General features: G+C 31.2%; 1 protein-coding gene across 7 annotated transcripts in view; it reads right to left on the bottom strand.

Moving 5' to 3' along the window:
• LOC127738703 (uncharacterized) overlaps positions 1-16,628 on the bottom strand; it is a 157,737-nt gene extending 141,109 nt beyond the window's left edge. For 4 of the 7 annotated variants that reach the window (XR_008000140.1, XM_052250050.1, XM_052250048.1 and 1 more), the window contains exon 1: positions 16,334-16,627. The gene's annotated coding sequence lies outside the window, so the exon portion shown is untranslated. Of the gene's footprint in view, positions 1-16,333 lie in introns of all 7 variants that reach the window. The other 3 variants (XR_008000141.1, XM_052250047.1, XM_052250046.1) reach the window with 1 other exon arrangement.
• Between the last annotated feature and the right edge of the window lie 211 nt (positions 16,629-16,839).

The raw sequence follows: 16,839 nt of genomic DNA, 5'->3' as shown, positions 1-16,839 counted from the left end.
GATAAAAGCTTTAAATCGGAAAGATCTTCCGAAAAACGTATATGTATGCTCTGAACATTTTATTGACGGAAAACCTACAGATCGGAATCCTTCTCCTAAGTTAAAGATGGGGTACGAAAACAAGACAACTCCGGGTAGAAGAAAATTGTAAAACATCAATTGACAGTGAAAAAAAGAAAACTAGAAACTGGTGATTCCGATTCCGATATGGAAATAACAGAATTGGACACTACTTTAGAAAGTGAACCAGGCACAAGTACGTCGTATGAGAAACTACCGGAGGCTATTTGTAGTTTTAATGTTTTAGAAGCTTCATCTACTGTTAGTACACAATATCTTGAATCGGACTTCTTACCGCAGAAAGATCACACGTACGGGAAAGAATGGACCGATTTTCAGACTAAATTTTCTCAAACAAATATAGTTTTAACGGAAGAAAAGGGAGTTCAAAGTAAATCTGATGGAGCAACTATGTCTGCTGCACAAAATTTAATAACGGACAATGACGCTTTATTGTATACAGGGGTCACAAAAGAGGTCTTTTTCACGCTGGTGAAATGTTTTACTCCTTTCAATACATTAAGTTTTCAATTAGAGGTAGCAGATCAATTACTCCTTGTGCTCATGAGACTAAAGTTAAATTTAATTTTTGACGATCTATGCAGAAGATTTGGTATATCAAGTGGTTTAGCTTGCAAAATATTTAATTCGTGGATTCCTGTGTTGGCAGATAAGTTAAAGTCCTTGATTGTTTGGCTCCCTAGAGAAGTAATAAGAGACTGTTGTCCCGAATCATTTAGGGAAAATTATCCCAGAACTTGTATTATTGACTGTGCTGAAACATTTATTCAGAGACCAACTAATTTAAGGAGTAGGGGTGAAACGTACAGCAATTACAAGTCCCATAATACAGCTAAATATTTAGTAGGAATATCCCCACATGGACAAATTATGTTTTATCCAAAGCTTTTGGTGGTCGTGCTAGTGACAAATTTCTTGTAGAAAAAAGTGGATTCATGAATTACTTGCTTCCAGGCGACGAGATTATGGCAGATCGTGGCTTTACAATAGACGACTTATTGTTTCCATTGCGTGTCAAGCTGAACATTCCAGCGTTCACAAAAAACAAACCTCAGTTAAGTGCAGAGGATGTGACAACCACAAGAAGGATTGCCAGAGTACGGATACATGTTGAAAGGGTAATTCGACGATTAAAGGTCTTCAAAATTCTAAGTGGGACTGTGCCTGTATCATCCTTAAAACTGTTTGATGACATTTTGCTTGTATGCTCTGCTTTGGTTAATTTACGGTCAGATCTGATCAGAGATACTAATGAAAGTAATGAGTGAAATTAGTTTGTTATTTTTTTCTCTTTGTTTGTTAAACAGGTTGGGTATACACTGTACATGTACATGTACATGTATATTTAAGTCGTTGAATAATGTAAATGCTATAGACGTACATTGCATTATAATTGTATTATATTATAGATCCATTGATTGTTGGTTGTTTAACGTCCAGTGGCAAATAGTTTATGCATATTCAGGATGACATATACATGAATTGAATAGAATTCTGTTTGTTTCCCTCTAGACGTCTTTTGGTTATTTTATGAACTCTCCCTTTTTGAATTTACCTTGGTGTTTGTTTTGTTTAGGGTCAAATTTATTTTGTAATTGGGTGTCTGTCCATTGATGTATAGCATTGTCCCACTCATCTCCTCTTATTCATAATTTATAAAATAAAACTTTCATCGCAATACATCAATCAAAGAGTAAAAACATCATTGGAGGTATTTAAATGAAAACATTAAACTTGGACACCTTTTTAGATCAATAAATGGTTTCATGATAAACCTTTAAAGATCTTTTACTCTTTAACTGATGTAATGGGATGAAATTATTACAACCGACAAGCAGTTTAAATGTCCTTAAAAATAACACAGGGTTCTTTGTGATAAGCCAGACCACACAACTATGGGGGAAATCAGTGTTAGATAATTAAGACACACCATGGTATTAACTGTGTAAATATTACTTAACACAGTAGGGCAATTAATTGACATATTTCTGATTGAAGAATGTAAACAAACAAGTACAACTAAAGGCTCCCTGCTATCATTATCTGAACCAAACTAGACACATATGTGTAAATTTATCCTAAGACATGTAAGAGATGTAGAAAGACTGACCATACAATAATATAATCAAAATAAAAGTACATGTATCAAGAGCAACTTTGAAAAATCACAACAAAATGAAAGGTCTCCTAAAATGATCAATCCAAGTGTAAAGGCTTGAATGTTTAATTTACACAACAAGTAATGCTTTTTACATAATATACATGTACAAAATGTACATGTATATATACATTGTAATCACACAAGTGACAATCAAGTTGTTTGAAGAATACACACATTGGCAATCATACCACATCTCGCAAATAATATATATGTTTAGGTAAACCAACAAATAAAACAATAAAAGGGAATTTTTTTTAGTTTAAAATAAATAAAATAATTTTCAATTGAAAATAAGCACTTACATTGGTGTTCATTTATAAATTATACATTCCCTTCAAAATCTGACTGCTCAAATTAAGCAAATGTACATGTATTTATATATATTATTAAATATGCATAAACTTTACAAAAGCTTTGCTCATCATCAGACGGTCATCCTGGATCTCATTAACTAAACATGGAAGAAGTTTTTTTACATAAAAGTTTTTTAATCTGGTGACTTGGTTATTAACGTAAGTCTCATTATACAAAATGTCAATATATTTATGTTCATCTACGTCCAGCCATACAAGCAACTTGCACTGTTTTAATCCCGTACAATACATAGTGAGCTGAACTTGTAGGTAAATTCCCCTGCTCCCTTTTTCCTTTACAACAAGATCTCCATTTTCATCTTTTCCGACATCATATTTTCCAGATTCAAATAGTTGATCTAATGTTGACCAACTAGAAGAAGGCACTGGACACTTTATTTCTAGTAGACTTTGTCCATCAAAAATTCCATCTGGACTTGCGGACAACCAATTTTCCTGTTGCGACACACAAATGCCTTTCTCTTGGACTTGATGTCCAGTAGAGTTCAGATACACTTTTGCATCTATTTCTCCCTGCTGGCCATGTTTAGTATATTTATTTCCAACAAATTTTGGGTGTAAATGTTCACGTATAAAGTTCGTGCTGTCTGTCGTTTCCTTAACTGGCATTTTGTGAGCACTGCTGGCAGTTATTCTTAACTTTCTACAGTCTTTCCATAATGTGCTTTTGGACTGAAGTGTTGTTTCAGTCTGTAATCTAACTACTTGGGAATCCGTCAGGAACACATATTTAGAAAAAAACTGCACACATTAAGCACATGATGACAAATCATTATGTTCACCATGAACTTGTTCAATACTTTCTTTAGTACGAACTGACGGATTACTTTTAAAACTTTTGTTCATGATTGTTCCTTTGATTTCAAATAAAGGTAGCATTGGTGAGGCATTGATGGCTTCTTTAAATTCCTCTTTTGAAATATAAAATGGTGTATCTCGCAGTCCAGGGACACTTTCGTTACCCATCATATTTTCACCAAGTTTTGGTTTTTTCAGCTGAATACTGACAAGTGGCTTTGGTTCAATGTTCCTGGTAGTTCCTCGGTTCCACTTGGCAGTTTCGTCTGTGCAACTCACTCCAGTCATGCTATTTCTCACAGCATACTCGATCTTCCACAATAATGCTCCGACATGACTGCATGAAAGTCCTAAACCAGCCATGCACGTACACCAGGCTTGTTCCACGGCACCTTCTCTTGTGCACATAACATAATCATCATTAAGTCTACTCACAGTCTGGGATGATCGTACACTCGCCTTCATAACTAGTTTGTTATCTGTTGCATTGAAATGCAACATTTTGTCTACATTTCCGCTTTGAAAATAATTGTAACTCTGTAAACTCTTAAAGTTTTTCATTTCTTCTCCATCAACTGCCTTTGATCTTATCAAGTAGTTATAAATGTCACCGTACATTAAATTTGGCCAACTCCTCATATCGTCATTCCAGTCCTTTATTTCTTTGAAAATTTCTGGCATTGAACTTTTAACTTCAGTAGACATGATGAACTTCACTTGTTTATATATTTCTCGTTACGATTGAATGCTTTGTTTACACTTTTATCATTACTGTAATGGCGGACGTAATTATATCGCGCCAAGCGGCGAAGATTATTACTACGGGTGATAATTGAAAAAATGGTTTTATTTCGGAGTCAGAAAATTTTTTTTCTCGAAAATCGCGGACAATTTTATTTAGTTTTTCAACTTAATCAATCAAATGATTTGTTTTTATTCAAAATAGATGCTTAATATTTTTTTCGCTATTGGAATTTCCTAAAATGTGTTTTTTTTTTTTAATATCTTGAAACAACTTGTAGTGAACACTATTAGTAATTTCTTATGTTCATGCTATTTAAAAAATAATCAATTTCTATTGTTATGAATAACAATGGACTTTGTTTTTGGGATATAGAAGCAGGGGTTTCCAGAAACCCCGCTCGTCACACCCTGTGGTCAAAATCCATTGTTATTCGTAACAAACGAATCTATTCAATTTACACTTGTTTCAGAAATAGAAACTATGAAGTATAACACTAGAACTGGGGTGTAACTGTAAATAGATCCAAATTATAGGATTATCCCGTACTAAGAACATGATTTACATTCATTCTTCACAATTAAGAGACATCAAACCCTACAATTTCATTGGTCGATAGCACTTTGCTATATTCTAAATATAGGATTCACAATATCTTTAATTAATTTGTTTTAATGATATAAATTGCTCATAGATTTTGGTATACTTTAATTTTGTGACGGATTATCATTCTTTACTTATAGTCTAAATGATAATTTTGGCGAAATTTACTTCATTTTATACAGACTATGGAAAGCCCAGCTGAAATATTGCTGAAATGAACCGCCCTTCGGTACACCAGCTTTTGATCGCCCAGCTGTGATACAGTTATTATTTCAATCGTCACCAAAATTTTACTGATTGACAAATAATTGGTAGTGTACTGTTATTGGTTGTTGTTTGAATTAATTTTTATTAAATGTTGTCATGACAATTCAATATCCAAACAAAATCAGTGTTTGTTATTTGTAGTAGTGAAACACAAATCAAGTCATCAAAACCTTCTGTTAGTCAATTCTGATATTTGGGCAATTTACATCAAATGAATACTTTGATTGAATGATATATTCAATAACAAGCTCATATTTAAATCAAGGAAATTAGAAGATCTCAAAATGTACAAATGTAAGCAATACAAAGAGCCCCGCTCTGATCTGCAGGAAGATTAAAGGCATATATAACACACATATGTAATAAGAGAATGAAATGTGCTGAGAGCGCCAACAATGCAATTTTCAATATAATTTATGTTTCCAAGGTACAAAATCTTTTAAAAATAATTAGTCGGCACTGATTATTAAACTCGTCCAAGACATTGATGATATCAGTGTCATAAAAATCTCGCAAGAATTGTACAAGTGAGAACGCTAACAAGATCAGACGGACGGACGAATACAAAAAGGACGTACAGACGGACAAGGGTTAAACTTAATGCCCCCTCCGCTACGGTGTAGGCATAGAAGTTAATGATAGAAAGCTAAGCTTTTTCAGATATCAAAAATTTAGGAGGCAAATGGAAAGAAGTTAAACAAATCCATTCTTGTAAATCAAATTGTAAAACAAAGAACCTTGAGAAAAATGCAGTTAAAGGGCAAATAAAATAGCGGAATGAAATTGAAAACTAAAAAAAGAATACCAGTTCCAAACATCTTTAAAAAAACACTCTTGACCTTCTTGGATTATCACAGCATTTAACAAAAATAATATAGTTTGAACAATCCCCCTCAGAAAACAGAAAAGTAGAAAAAATGGAAACTGATGCTACTATTATTGCCACTATTTCACTGAAAGCAGCTTACTAATGGATATTGCAAACGAAAACCATAAAAAAAACACCGGCAACAACTATGATACACGTAGAACGGATACGGAAAATAACAATCTTTAATCTAATTATGTATGAAAATACATCCTTTATTTTTGGGGTGAAAGAAGCAACATACTTACAGAGTTTGGTGAAAAAATGCTAGAATATTACAGTTCAACAATGATATTTAGAGTATTTCATGCTCCTTGAATACCCTAAAACGCATGTATTCATAAGCATATACTATGCACAATTATCATCCACAAAAAATCTAAATTACTATGCTTTACCTACACATGCCATTAGGATATAATCCTAGCAATTTTTGCTATCCCAATATTGTCATTTGAAACCATAAAAAAATTAATAGAAAGTTCAATCATAAGACCAGATTATGTCTGGTTATGATTTAAGCTGCAGTTGTTTATTTAATACATGTCATTTATAACCATGATGACTAATTATTTCCCTTATTCATATTTGATAAACACATAACTTTAAATTGATGCTTCAGTAGCTTATACTATAACAATAGAATAGAACTATTTTCAAAGCATTTGACACTGCATAGGATTGTGACTCAAAATGAATGTGGTCAAAGAACTAAAAAAATTAAATTTACCTATTAATATGGTCCAATATCCAAAATCTAAGTATATGGTTACAATCAGCATATCAAAGAACCCCCAAAGTTCAATTGTTGATGAAATCAAACAAAAGTTTAATTAAATACTCTTTGGACCTCAATTTGGACCAATTTTTTAAAGGAGCCCAAAATCCAAAATCTCTAAATACATGGTTAGATTAAGCATTTCAAGGAACCCCATTACTTCGATTTTGTTGAAATCAAACAAATTTTAATTTTGGACCCTGCAGATTTGTACCAACTTGAAAACAGGACCCAAAAATCCAATATTAAATACAGATTTAGATTTAGCATTTGAAAGAACCCTATAAATATTTATTTTATGTTGAAATAAAACACAGTTTAATTTTATCCATATACTTTAATTTTAATTTTCTGTTCAAAGGGAAATAACTCAAACTGAATAAATGATATACAAAAAGCTCTCTAAAATTAGATATGATTTAACCACTAAAAATAGTTCTCTAAAATTAGATATGGTGTTATATCTATTTTCAAATTATAATCAATAAAATTATATATGATTTAACGACTAAAACATCGCCAGAATCAGCATATCAAAGAACCCAAAGAATTCAATTTTTGCTGAAATTAAACAAAATTTTAATTTGGACCTCAATGTTGTATTATCTAATTAATAAAGAAAATAATTACAGGTTTAGATTCAGCATTTCAAACAACGCTATATATATTCAATTTATGTTGAAATCAAACACAGTTTAATTTTGGATCCCGATTTGGATCAACTTGAAAACTGCCCCAAAATCAGAAATATAAATATATTTTTTTTAATAGACAATATGAGCTTAGTTTTTTAAGGAGTTCACTTCATCAATATATATATATATATATGTTCAGAAAATCAGTTTATACAGAACAACAAACCAACCTACCACAAAATTCTTCAAACAATTTACAAAAGAAAAGAAAAAAAATCCAAAATATCATTATCATTAATACAATGTCTTTTAAAAATCTATAAAACTTATCTGTTGGAGTAATCAAACTGTACGTATATAATTAACCATTTATGTTCAAAGGGAAATAACTCAATGACATAATAAGTACCACCTTTGACTTCTAGAAAGGGTATTAACTAAACAAAGAGAAAAGCTAAAATCGTGAAAATTGAACTTGATCTTCATTTAGTCACAGGAAACAACATATCTAATTTGAAAAAAAATCGCCAAAGAGTTACATGTTAATAAACGGACACTGTTTGGCAGAAGAACGCCTACCCGCCCATCCGCCATACAATACATTCCCAAATCAATAACCGTTTTTTTTTTTTATTTCGAAAATCCGGTTAAAACGGTAACTTTAATTAATGTTAAACTGAAGAAAAACCATGAATAGTAGCTCATATGTATAGAAATGAGATGTGTGCATGATTACAAATGCGACAACTATCCACCAAAGACCAAACAGCAGTTGATGGGAGAAACCGAAATTTAATAATTTAAACAGAATTGAGAATGGAAACAGGAATGTTTCATACAGACAACAACCTGACCAAAAAGTAGAAAACAGCAAGGTCAACAATGCAGCGAGAAAATCACGCACCCAAAGGTTGACTTCCGCTGGCCCAAAACAATAATGTACAATGTATACTTAAATGCTCAAATTCAAGATTATATATCAACAGGTAAAACAACACTTGTTTTTAAGATATTGAAATATTTTACACATATAAAACAATTTGCATTATTGGTTATTTTGTTATATAGACAGAGAGAGTGGAACAAATTGTTTGTCACTTATGCTTTTTCTTCATTACAGTTTGCATATTTTAACAGTCAAAAAATGGTAAAAATTCAATAAAAGATTAAGAAAATATGATCTAACCATGTTAACATTACAAGAACTTTCAGATGATTTGAAGACTGGTGATTTTGTTTTTGGATATACAAATCAATTCATTATTGTAACTTTCCATTCGTAGTTGATTTTATATATATTTTTAGAAACTTATTTTTAAAAACCGACTATCAAAGAAAAAAATTGCCATCCATTCCATGTGAGCAACAAAAATAAACTTGAGTTATCTCTCTTTGATCAAACGCTCAGATGGTAAATGTCTTGAAAGAGTTAATGATTGATTCAAAATAGCCAACCAATGAAATTGCTGTGTTTTTAGAAAGGTGAAGGTAATCAGATTTTGACTATTTAGAGAAAAAAACATAGGTATTGGACTTTGATTTTTTCCTAACATACTAAATCCTATGTAATGTACATGTAAATTGCGTGTACATTTAGTTTATTTGTGTGAACATTTACCCTGTACAGGTATTAAAACCGATGTACAGATGAGAACAAATTTGATTAGAAGCCAATCTCCAGTAAACTACAAAAAAATGTAATTGTAAACATGGTGTGCCTGACCCAATTCAGGAAGGCTCCTGTTATTCTGTGGTTCTGTCGTTTGTTGCTGTATATCATATTTGTTTTTCGTATATTATTTTGTACTTAAATCAGATCGTTTATAGTTTTCTCGTTTGAACTATTTTACATTTGTCATTTTGGGGCCTTTTGTTGATGACTATGGTCATTTAGTTGTTAACTTCTAAGTCATTTTGGTCTCTTGCGGAGAGTTGTCTCATTTGCAATCATACCACATGATTTTTTTATATTAACGTTACACGACGAGCTAAACTCTGTGTGGTGTAAGTGAATTTGCCACTTAAACTAAACTATATTATGTTCCCGTTGATAAAAATCAATATTTACATGTCAAGTTTTGACTAGTCGATTGGCAATGTAGACCTTGTGTGGGTTAAATTTACACAACTAGATATTAAAAACGTGGGTTTTATTATGAATAATTAAGAAAGATCCATATATTGAATAAATATGATTATAAATAATATTATTAAAGCTATTTACCTATTTATTTGAAAAAAAAATAAAGAATGACTTTAGTTTAAAACATGATTAAATATAATAGCCTTAGTGATAAATTTTCACTTTTCAGCGGGGAGAAGGAATTTTTTGCTGATGGAATGTTCATTTTACACCTGCTGATAGCACGGCTTATACATTTAGAGCGAATTATTTTTACTTTTTGTACTCAACTATTTATTGCAAAGTCCTGCTTTTTTCAGGACAAAATAATCATATTCATCCTGTTTTGGACAAGGTATTTTTTTAAAGTACTCATCTGTCTAGAATATTCATTTCTAAAATCCTCCTAAGAATGACTATATATGGCATAAAATATGGTCACTAAGATCTTCTACCGATCAGTAGTTAAACCCTTGCCAAAGTGGGGCGTCCGTTTTGATTTTCGGGATGTACAAGTACTCAGCCACGTCCGGTCAGCATGATGACATATATATATCCGATGCCTCGAGCAGACAGAGCACCACGCTGCTCAATACATGTAAGAACCTTTGCAACAACTATTTTATTTTTTTGGAATTTTGTTCGAAGTTTGAAATATCAAAATTCCAAATTTTTGAAAATCCTTGAAATTTCGAAATTTTCACCAAATAATTTAAATTTTAAAATTTTAAAGTTTAGAAATTTGATCAAACTTTTAAAGTACTAAACTTAACGTGCAGGTTTGATTATTTCGCTTTTTGAAAGTTTAATTTTCTTGATATTAAACATAGAAAACGGTCGAAAAGAGAACATATATACGTATTAATACTGTCATTATCGCGTTTTGGGTGCCTGTAAAATGCGAAACGGAATAAAAGCGGAACGAAACGAAACAAAATGAAATGAATAGTTACTGTTACTTAAAAACTAATGTATAGCATAAAACAAGAGGCAGACAGTTGTAAGCGTTGAAAAAATCTATAACAAAATTATTATTTCTCTAAAGCGGAGAATTTATTTTAAAACAAGAAACACGACTCCGATTATCACAAATCTTGATTTATTCTTAGAATAAAAAGCACGAAAAAATATCAAATCATTTTTAATTGCAAAATAAAAATAATAATTTAAAGCCGGGAGTAGTTTTTCTTTGAATAAATTGGACATCACATAAGATAACAGTATCCTGAAAATTTTAAGGTTTTGCATCTATTGAAAAAAAAACCACAATTTTTAAACCTATTTAAACCTGCATCAAACACATCGATTTACTTTTTATAAAAAATCTTTAACAAAAGCTTAGGGTTTCAAAAAATTTATTCAGAACTATTTGGTTTTCCAAGCATCAATCATTTAGGAGTAACAGTGAACACTTACCATCTTGCAGAAATCCAAATGGTATGGTATGGTTGAGTATGTACTATACAAAATTATGTTCTACTGTACATTAGGCAATACAATTGTTCAATACACGTACGTGTATTCCCTCAATTTGATTTTAGGTTATTTTGTTTTGCTAAATATGACTTCTTACTATCTGCAATCATGTCGGCAGATGAAATCATTGAACGTAAATTTTGAACGACATCTTTTTTATACTTATTGATTGGGTATTAGTGGTATGGTAAGTTTATTGTCCCCGAGGTGCAAATTTTGCCCTGAGGCGTAACCGAGGGCAATAGTTATATCCGAAGGGATAATAAACTAACTTTTCCACGAATATCCAGTCAGTCAGTGTTTTATCCTGCAATTAGCCAACTATTGTACAAATAACAACAGGTATACAAATAAATTTTTGCTTTATTTGTACTTGTACTTGTACAAATAAAGTCTCCTGTTACCCCACTTCCATGTTGAGCAAGCGGTAATATGAATATTTCTGTTTCCTAACCAGTTCATTTTTGGGTCCTCAACGCGGTCCGCGTTTCAAATATGTCGATTTCTTTGAGAAATTAGAGACAATGATCTAGATTTTAATAACTAAATTTACAAGTGTTGGGAGTAATTTCAGGATAAACACAATATATGTACATTGTCGTAAAATATAAAATTTATTTGTACTCGCTACGAAACAGGAGAAATGCTCGGCGGAGCCTCGCTTTTCGTCCTGTTTCTAAAGCTCATACAAATAAATTTTATGTTTTCCGACAACATACATATATTGTATATTTATTATACCGAAAGAGACAACAGACAATAAATGTCAGACTAAATCAACTATCGTAATATAAAAAGCAGAGACACAACCATACTGTTTCACGTATATATATATATTCTGAATGCTAAGGCTACGTCCCGCACTGACGTCAACCCTTGATACAATAGGTAAACGCGACGTCTTAACTCCCGCGGTATTCTCAACATTATCCAATCCCTTACTGACGTCAACCCTTGATACAATAGGTAAACGCAACGTCGTAACTCCCGCGGTATTCTCAACATTATCCAATCCCGTAGCTGCATTTGAAATTCCGCAAAATATAATGACGCTTGCGGTCAAATAGTTTCACGAGGTCCAATAGTTATAAACTATTGGCCAGTCAAATAATTCAACGCTTGCAATTTGAAAAATAGTGAAAATAATGTGTACTTTTTTTATATAGAATATGAAAATTCAAGTATAATAAAACCTTTTATACTGCAACTAGTATATTTCCTAAATATAATAACACAGCTATATTTTGAGAAATTAGAGACAATGATTTAGATTTTAATAACTAAATTTACAAGTGTTGGGAGTAATTTCAGGATAAACACAATATACGTACACTGTCGTAAAATATAAAATTTCATCATGGAACAATTTCTTGACAATCAGGGGTTCAGTAAGGGATGAAATTAAGTTTGAAATTTGTGTTCCAATTCAAATAGCTATAAATGTATTAATTTAAGTTGCAGTATAAAAACAATATTAGGTCAATGTCATGCAAATATAAGCTTTTTTGTAAAACCTCGCCCTTTTCCAGTTTCTCAGCCTCATACAAACAAGTTTATTTTTTCCTGACATTGACCTAATATTGTATATTAATCAACTGCATGTATTTCGGTTCTTATAAATCATTTAACTTCAGAAGATTTTACCGACCGTACAAGGGCTGTATAGCCATTCAAGGTCGTTTAAAACTTCCATTTGTTGTTGGAAATCCAGAAAAGCGCGTCGTACGGTAGGAATAATAGTGTCGCAATGAACGTTGTGGTAGCATCGAGCTCGAAAGTGGGAGGTTGTTGGTATTTGTTTTACACAGCTGCTGCCCGCTATAAACGCTGAATTTATATATGATTTGTAACATTAATGGGCTCTGATACATTTCAAATGTTAAATGCTGACAAATAAGACTTTACTGTACTTTTCTATATGTCAATCAAATAGTGTTGTGATACTATATCAGATTTCCAGAAAATTAGTACATTCACATTGGGGCATTTGTCCTTCTGTGGAAGCGTTTCGGTGTACTAGGTTTTACATTTAAACGAATTATTGCCGTGGGATTCTCCGTGAATTGACCATGCTTCAAATAGTTGTCCCTGGACCTTACATGCTTCCAACATGCAACCATTGCAATCAATCGACTGATATTTTTCCATTACAAGGGAACGAACATTTAACTTCAGGGGGTGGGGCTATGGTTTTTTCCTAAAAAAAATATTATGATCCCCAATTTAATGGTTGCTCCCTTAATTACCTTCATAATTAATGTTAAAAAAATGTTTCCTTCTCATTACAACGTAAAACTCTTTTAAAATTAAACGACAGCAGATAAACGTCGAATAAAATTTTCAATAACGCATAAATTGCTTTCGAGTCTGAATCCCACGATATCATACTATATTTTTTTAAATATCTAAAAAAAAAAAATTTTTTAAATCAAAAAATCAAAAAATCAAAAACCGAATAAGCTGCACGTTAAGATTTTGTACTTTTAAAGTTTGATCAAATATCTAAACTATCATGGTTTAAAATGATTTTTATAGTTTTAATATTATAATTATTTGGTGAAAATCTCAAAATTTCAAAAATTTGGAAATTTGATATTTTAAAATTTTGATCAAATTCCAAAAAAAACTTTGATAAGTTTTAAAAATTTTGAATTGATAAGTGTTACACGGACCTTAATAGTACAAACTTGTTGGTGCACAATGTAATTGCTTGCATGATGGATGATAAATTACCACAATCATTAAATAGCGTTGTACTCTAATCAAGGTGTTATTATTTAGGATCTTTATTTAAATGATTGAAACTTGCAACTGTCAAAAGATTTTTTAAACCAATTTAAAGATTTGAACATTAGGACATATAAAAATCAATGTGGAAACTATTTACAAACACTTTTGTTTTATTTTGGACACAGCATTTTATTTCAAAATAACCAGTGACAATTTTTGTCTTTAACATCTTGGTTACGATACAATGAAATATTACCCTTGCATGGTTATTTACTACACAGAAAATGGATGTACTATGACACTTAGAAGGCAAATTTAAGCAATTTGAATGGACGAGAACTTGAGGTACATGCTACGAAAATGATATATACATGCTCCTGGTTAGTTAAATTGTGTTAAACATACACAATTAAATGAGCTGTCTTTTTCCATATTTATTTACGCATGCACTATTATTGTATTATAATTGTAAACTAATTTCTCTGTAACTACGTATGTTTATGAGAATAAAAATATTCGTATTCGTATTCGAAAATGATATATACATATATGGATTTCCTTCTTCACAATTAAGGGACATCAAATCTACAATTTCATTGGTCGAGAGCACTTGACTGTATTTTAATCATATGATGTTCGTGTAACACCAATTAATTTACTGTTTTTCTATAGCTCTGCTGATGGGGGGGGGGGGGGGGGGGGGGGGGAGGGCAAATTCGTACAAGGAAAATTGACTACTCGAGAAGAAAATTTATATGGCAACGGTTGTAATCGGCTTGTTTTTTTTATCTTTGTTTTGTATCAAAATCGTTGCCGTATATAAAGGTAACCAAAACCAAATAACCGGAATAGAAAAGCTGAGTAACAATCGTTGTCGTATATTTTTTTGTCTGCATGAGTACCTTTATTTTGTATCTAGTACGTATTGATTGATTTGATAATAGAAGGACAATAGATATCTGCACAACTGTCGGTAATTTAAACTGTGCATTTGCAATGGAGAGTATCAAATGAAATTCAGGTAAAAGTTTATTCTATCATCTTTCACAGTCATAAATAAAGGAATCTCAAATTCCAGGTAAGTGTTTAATTTTCTGATCGATAAAAAATGCATTACATATTATTTCCTAAGTTCCTGCCATGCCTTGAAACTTTTATAAGTGCACTCGTTTATCTATACTCATATCAATTTGTTTGGTGTTCTTCGCCCATATTTTGCATTTCCTGCTATAAATGAACATTAAAATAACATAAAACGTATCATTTTTAATACATCAGTTTTCTATATGGTGACTGTTGTATAGACCACAAGCCTTTCATCTATGGAAGATAATATAATTGTACATACATATGTATAGTTGCAGGATATGTACAAATTTTGTGACTCTCTTGAAAAAATCCTTCAATAAACTAAAAAAAATGTTGCCCGCTTGAATATCATTCTTTCAGATAATTTTGTTTAAAACAAAATAATATAAAAGGTAGTGCGCTCGCGCTCCCTTAAATGAATATAATTTCGCCTCTGAAAATCAAATTTTGGAGAAACAAATACAAACAATATTATCGTTCGCTACTCTTTTTCGATAACAACAGTCCGAAGAATATTTAAAACTTCAAAATTACAAAAAAATTAGCAATACCAAAGCAATATGCCAAAAAGAAGAAAAAAAACCCCAACTTTTTTTTATTAAATTTAACCTACTTCGTTAGCTCATAATCCTACCAAACTCAAATTACTGTATCCGCAATTAGTAAAACTAGTCATTTTCAATAAACCGAAACAATCAAAACAATTAAAGCAACTTTTGAATTTCATATAAATTGTATAACAAGCTGTGGAATACAATTTAGTTGTAACTCGCTTTTTAAATTTATTAAAATTGACCTGTTACATACGAAAGCCTATAAGGGTCACAAAAAAAAAAATAATTATCTCGTAATTACGAGATAAATATCTCGTAATTACGAGAAAACTATCGCGTAATTACGAGATAATTATCGCGTAATTACGAGAAAACTATCGTGTAATTACGAAATAATCATTTTTTATCTCGTAATTACGAGATAATTATCGAGTAATTACGAGATAAAACTATGATTATTTCGTAATTACGAGATAAAACAATGATTATCTCGTAATTACGCGATAATTATCGCGTAATTACGAGATAATTTTCGCGTAATTACGCGATAGTTTTCTCGTAATTACGAGATAAAAACATTTTTTTTGTGACCCTAATAGGCTTTCGTAGTTACATGTACTACATGTAAATAAACAAAAACTAAAACACTATTTATTAAAATTTTCCAAAATATAAGTAAGTCTTTACATAACTAGGACGAATCCATAAATGAAATGACTTATAACATGAATAAAGAAGTCATGCAATAAATTAATAACAGTACACTCATCCGAGCACTCACAATGTAACTAATCATCTTGATTCAAATCAATCAAGAGATCATTTGAGCCTTGCACAATTTTAATATTCTATGAAGTTTTCAAGGAATCATGTATATATACCATTGTTTACTAGCTAACGCTTGTACTTTATAATAAAGAAAGGTTATCAATCTCTTACATTTACCGTCATATAAAAACGACTTCAATGAATTCAATGTTACTATTTTTAGTTATCAACCAACAATGACGTAAATGATTTGATAGGTGTAAAGTCTACATGAAGAAGTAACTAACCTGGTCGTTATTGCACCAGTTCTCAACAAATTACAAAATGGCGCAGACGCAATAATAATGAGTTTATTTTTCGTGAACATTTGAGGAGGTATACGTGTGCTATATCAATAACTCAATCACACAGTCTTTGTACAGTGTACAGTAAAACCAGGATCAAAAGGAAGGATCGACGATATTCTGCATAAATGTAATGAATGTGACTTCTTCTTCTTCTTCCAAATACTGCCCACATTCAACATGATGAATATTCTGGCAAGTTACCTTGTTAATTCCCCTTAATTTTGACAGATCAATTATTTATTAATTAAATGTTTATTTTAAGTTTTTAAGTTTAATTTGAGTCAAACATATTAAAATACAAGTAAAGATGATAAATTTAACTGTTTTAGTATTTAACTTTTGATGCTTTTATAATGTTATAAGAATATTTATATACCTTCGCTGTTAAAGTTATCGTGAGAAATAACAAGATAAGCAATATATTAAAAGTTACACCGAGTCGGAGT

Source organism: Mytilus californianus, unplaced genomic scaffold, assembly GCF_021869535.1.
Source record: "Mytilus californianus isolate M0D057914Y unplaced genomic scaffold, xbMytCali1.0.p SCAF_4, whole genome shotgun sequence".
Lineage (NCBI taxonomy): Eukaryota > Metazoa > Mollusca > Bivalvia > Mytilida > Mytilidae > Mytilus > Mytilus californianus.
Note: the sequence above shows the minus strand (reverse complement) of the source record. Positions and strands in the feature narration are given on the sequence as shown.